This window comes from Bidens hawaiensis, unplaced genomic scaffold (genome assembly GCF_021521415.1).
Source record: "Bidens hawaiensis isolate Kalapana, Puna unplaced genomic scaffold, B.hawaiensis_p1.1 tig00000001_1, whole genome shotgun sequence".
Lineage (NCBI taxonomy): Eukaryota > Viridiplantae > Streptophyta > Magnoliopsida > Asterales > Asteraceae > Bidens > Bidens hawaiensis.
In genome coordinates this window covers 3,126,727-3,132,669 of record NW_027491014.1, presented here as the reverse complement: position 1 = coordinate 3,132,669, position 5,943 = coordinate 3,126,727, and the positions used below count along the sequence as shown (strand labels likewise).

Below are 5,943 nucleotides of genomic sequence, written 5' to 3'. Positions count from 1 at the left end.
ACACGGCGGAATATGTTGAGGCAGATAACTTGGTTCGAGCTACAATCAATCAGATTCCAATTACGATTGAAGTTGCAGTAATTCGCCGTGTACTTCAATTCGATGATAATGACGACTACCCAAGTGAATTTGACAGATCATTAGTTAGAGGACTATTCACCCGTTTGCACTATAATGGAGATATTCTTAAGTCTATGTTGAATAAGAACGGGGTGTGTGCACCATACAAGTATCTGCTACACGTTTTACTTCATTGTATGAGTGGCCGTCGGGGTGGTTTTGATGAGTGTAGACTGAGTTTGCAGTTGGCCTTTGTTTCCTTGATTTTGAACAAGCCGTATAATTATTCAGAGTTGGTATTCAATCATTTGAAGGAACAGGTTCAGTAAACTCTACAGTCAAAGAAGTTCTTGATGTACCCTCGCTTTCTACAGCTAATTATTCAAGATTTGATTCCGAATTTGGTGATTGATCGGACGTTGGTAAACGATGTTCTTGATATGGAATATATGACAGCTGAGACGGTTCCATCGTATGTTAACTTATAGAAAGGAAAAACCACAGGACAAACGGATGATTGGTCATATAATCAATCCAGACTATGTATGTCCTCCTAATGAACGATGGATCCATGATGATTCAGATTCCGAGCGTGAAGGGGGAGACGGTGGGAACTGTGATGGTGGAGATGATGATGGGAATGATGGTGATGGTGGAGCTGGTGAAAGAGCTCTTAAAGAACAACAAGATGCAGTCGATGCTGCTCTCGCTGCCACCATGAAAGCTCAGCAAGAAAGAAAGAGAAAAGGTAAAGCTGTGGCAACTGGCAAACCATCAAAGAAGCCTCGTGTGTCTGCTGGGGCTGGAGTAATCATTGGAACCCCACCACAACGTCATACAACGCCTCAAAGCTCGGCGGTGCCGCTGACTACTAGCACTCCGATGATTACTTTGAAGAAGACGTTGGTGTCACATGAGAGGCTCGGTCTTATTCCTCAAATGGTGTTAACCGAGATACCAAGGCCTCCTACTGTACTGTCTACAGTCCCCCCAACCCCATCAATAAGACCTCCTCCTACAACTACAACTCCTCCTCTACCTCCGCCTAGTGATGTCTCATTTATGAGAATTACTCGGCCTCAAGGACCAGTTCAACCTGTTCATCCATCGTTATACAACTTGCCAACAGGTTGTCAAACTGAAATGCTGCTAAATCTGCTACATCTTTATGAAAATCAAATGGCAGCTGACCGTCAAACTCAAGAACGACTCATGGAGAATCAACGACGAATGATGAGTTATATTTCTTTCTGTAAAAAGGAGACTAAGTCGTTGCGTACGATTGTTGAGTCTCAGGGGGGTGAAATTAAAGGAACAAAAAGAGTTGATTTTACAATTAACTTGTAAAGAAGATGCCCTCAAGAAACTCAAGAATGACGATGACGATCCTGACGAATCTGGTGCAGGAGGTGAGCCTAAACAATCACATGGTTCATCCTCTGGTACTGGTGTTAGTGGCGGTGATGATTCGAGCAAACAGATTATTATTTATCAAGATCCAACAGCTGCCAAGCCAATTGAAACGATTGCGGCTAACACGATGATATTTGTTGATGGATTAGGGGTGGTTAAGAGTATGGTGAATAGAGATGAGTTAGAAGTTGGGGAATTTGTGGAAAGATCATTGACACGGACGCAGATTTCTATACTACTTGGACTGAATGATGATCAGCTAAATGCTTTAGAAGCTGAGCCCGATGTTGAGGTAGAGAATGAGGAAGGTTTGGAAGTTGATCCGTCGATTCAGATGAATACAGATTTTATTTATGAGGACGAGGTTATAGAAATGGAGGATGTGACTGCCGATGAGTACCCAGACTTATATCAACACATAAACGTTGATCAAGGTGCTCCAGTATTTCAGGAAGAGGTGATGAAAGAAACTGAGAACTGTCTTGGAGAGAAGTCCAAAGTTACAAGTTTTTATACTGCTGAGCCTTATGATCCGACTGTTTATGAGATTATGAGCTGGTTCAGGTTTAAAGCTGCTGGTAAGATTATTCAAGCTCATTGTATTGTTGATCAAGAACGAAAAGAAACAGCTGAAGCCTGGTTTAAGCAAATCAAGTGACTACCTTCAAGACGGTGTCCAAGGTACACGGTGATATTGTCTCCTGGCTCTTTTATATATTAAAAGTTATAAAAGAAAAACAAATATAAGTAAAACTAGTTAAAAAATATAATATTAAAAAAAAAAACAAAAAGCCAACATATCTTTGACTATACGTTTGGTGCTAATATATCTTTGACTACGTGTTTGGAGGCCTAACTCATCTCTAACCATGTGTTAGGAAATCTAACGAGTCTTTGACGACATGTTAGTGTCTTTAACCATGTGTTAGGAAATCTAACGCGTCTTTGACGACGTGTTATGCTAACATGTCGTCAAAAACGTGTTAAATTTCCTAACACATGATCAAATATGAGTTAGAGAGGGCCATTTTTGAAATTATTAAGTTTGAAGGACAAAATTAGAATCTATTTTTAAAATAAGGCTATTTTAAGAATTTTCCCATTAAAATATCTTATCGTCTCCGGTTATATGAAATAGAATCACAACAATATTCACTTTACTTATTTTTTATAAAGCATGCATAAGTTACAAGATGAAAAATATTTATTTTATTTATACAGACAAAAATAAATTTAAAACCACCTTAACACGTGAAAAATCCAAAAAAGGACAACCCCGTTCTTCTTTTGCTTTGTATACAACAAGCTTATTTTTAGCTTGGCTCGATTCGAGCTTTTAAAAGCTCTAATATCGTATGAGTAATAAAATTTCAAGCTAACATATTTTGTTTATAGTGGCAAGCAAATTATTATTCTTGTGCTTTTGAAAATAGATACATTGTGCAAAACCGAGCAATTTTGGAAATGATTCATATGTTTGACTTTGACCTAATGTTACAGAGCGAGTTTTGGGTTGACACAAAGAGAGCGATATGTAAAGCGTATGAGAAAACAGATGCGCCAATTCTTTCACACGATTTGGACTTGGGACGAGGCGAGTCAACCTCAGTGACAGTTGTGTTAGTGCACGGTTTTGCGTCTAGAGTCTTTGTATTTAACGTTAACGTTTTGTTTATGTTTATTGTAATAAATAGTTTATTTATTAACCAGTTCGCTAAGTTAAAGGCTAGTTCGCTATGGGATGTTAGCGAACTAGCCAAGTAATGTATACCCTCCTGGTTCGTTAGAAATGTTAACGAATCAGGGGGTGCTTCGCTATGATTATTTATGTAACGAAGGGGAAGCTGGTTCGCTAGGGGGTGTTAGCGAACCAGATTACCCTCTATATATAGTGAACCCTGTTCACTTTTAATGTAAGTTTTGGAGCTGATTAATGTGTATTCCAGATCTCTCTCAAAGCTTCACCTAATATTATACGAATATATACATACTAATGAACACTGAATCGATGTTAATTAAGAGTTAGATCCGTAAACGTATTGATAATAGTATAGACGCAGATCTGAGATCTGTTAGTGGTAATTGTTATTGATACCGGGGTTCCAACAAGTTGTATTATAAACGGTCAACGGTTACTGGTTGCAAATCTAGGTGATTCTAGAGTTGTTATTTCAAAAGGCGGCAAATCTATACAATTGAGTACAGATCATGAACCAAGCACAGAAAGAGTCAGTATTGAGCATAAAGGCGGGTTTATCTCGAATATACCAGGTTTGACTTTGTTGCTTTTTCTTGTTTGTCTTTGATGACATGTCAGCTACAACATAAGATGTCACAACTTTCAAAATTTTGATTTTAAGAACTTATGATGTAAAATAGTTATTAAATAAGAATAATGTAATAACAATAATTATATTAGTAATATATTAAACAACATGTGTAACTGTACTTTGAAGCCAGCGTGGGCCCGTTAAGACAACATAGTCAGGCCAGAGTAGCGCGATGGTCTAAACACAAAAAAAGAAAGTCGTTTTAGTGTTTCTGTATTAGCCTTAATTCTTTATTTTCGTTTTAATGTTTATGTATTAGCCTTAATTCTTTATTTTTAGTATTCTTTATTTGCATATATATTTTTTGTTTTGTTTTTTTTTTCCGGTTTTTTTAGGTGACATCCCTCAAGTGAACGGACAGCTGGCGGTATCGCGTGCATTTGGAGACAAAAGCCTAAAATCCCATTTGAGATCCGACCCTGCAATTCAAGATACGTTTGTAGATACCAACACCGATCTTCTTGTGTTGGCAAGTGACGGTCTTTGGAAGGTAACAATTTGATTATTAATGCAAAATGTTCAATGATATTTAACACATCATGTCAACATTCTTTTATAGCATTTGTATGGTTATTAACTATTGTTTTATTGATTATAATCGAGGTTATGGACAATCAAGAAGCAATCGCTCATTGCAAGACCCTCAAAAGGCTGCTAAGCGGTTAGTAGCCTAAGCTTTGAAACGACACAGTAAAGATGACATATCTTGTGTGGTTGTTGGATTTAGGTGAGATTCTTTTGTATCTTTTAATCGTTGTCTGTCTTTTTCTAATGTCATTTTGTGAGTCCGTTTGATCACTGCAAACGGATCGTAAAATGAAAATTAGAAAAGACTTGCACGAATTCTATGTAAAGAAAAACTTAAATAACGACGAAAAATAAACCCGAGTTGTGAGTTTGCTAGATTGATGAAGAAAATATAATTGAGTAGTTGATATCATGATATGTTATGTAAAGTTGACCCTCTGTCTCATTGGTGTTTTGTTGACTTGATTATTGTAAAATAATGAAGAGATTTAGTTGGTTTATTTTTGGTTTTGCTATTAGGTTTGACTGGTTTTTATGAAAATTATTTATCAGGCGTAGTTTTGAAGAGCAACAAACCAAATTGGTTGGGTGGATAGATTAACATGGCGTGACTGGGTTGGGTGGGTAGATCAAAATGGTGTGATTTTAACAGTTTGTATCTCATTACGTACTTTTCCCCTTATTTAATTTATAACAATTTATATATTTTATAATGAATTATTTTATACTACGTATATACAAATAAATTAAATAATAAAAAACACATAAAATTAATTACAAAAAGAAAAAAAAACAATTACTAGATAAAAACACACTTTAAAATTAAATTTAACACAATAAAACATTTCATTAGCAAGAAGGTCTCTAATAAAAATAGTTATCAAATTATTTTTTTTTAATTTAACTTAATCCACTAATTATCACCATTCTACCTTGTTACTCGCTTCAACAAACGAATCTGGTTCAATGATTCGTTCTTCAACCCATACAACATTAGCATACCGTGGATTAGGTCTCTATTCTCGACTCGATCTTCTTGCCAGTACCGGTTCTGACTGGACTTGGCCAGTTTCCTCACTCATTTCTGGAGCCGAACTTGACTCGTTGTTTGCTCTATCAGAATCATTATTGAACTTTAGCTTTACATGATTCAACTCTTCTTTTAAAAAATCAGTATCGGGTAGGGCGTCTTTACTGGATGAAGGTAAAGCTAATGTGGTAGCTGATGCTTTAAGTAGAAAAGAGCACGAAAAGCCAAATTGCATCATTTTGGCAATTGGTTTTTGGTAACTTCATAATAAAGTCCATGGTTATCATATCCCATTTCCAAATCAGGATCTCAGGTTGTGTTAACAAACCTAGTAGCTTTTGATGCTCAGCTTTAACCTTTGAACATGTCAAACATTTTGCCACATACAGAGCAATTTCTTTCTTCATTCCAATCCACCAATAATCATCCTTGAGATTATGATACATTTATCACTACCCGGATGCATCATATACTTAGATTTGTGAGATATATACTTAGATTTGTGAGCTTCCTCTAATATCTTCTCTCGTAAATTCCCAACCATTGGTACCCAGATTCTTTTCCCTAATCTGAGTATATCAT

The 5,943-nt window shown here is 36.3% G+C and overlaps 1 pseudogene; it reads left to right on the top strand.

Annotated features, from left to right (window-relative positions):
• Positions 1 to 1,846: 1,846 nt before the first annotated feature.
• On the top strand, positions 1,847 to 4,534 carry LOC143630224 (putative protein phosphatase 2C 9; annotated as a pseudogene).
• Positions 4,535 to 5,943: the final 1,409 nt, after the last annotated feature.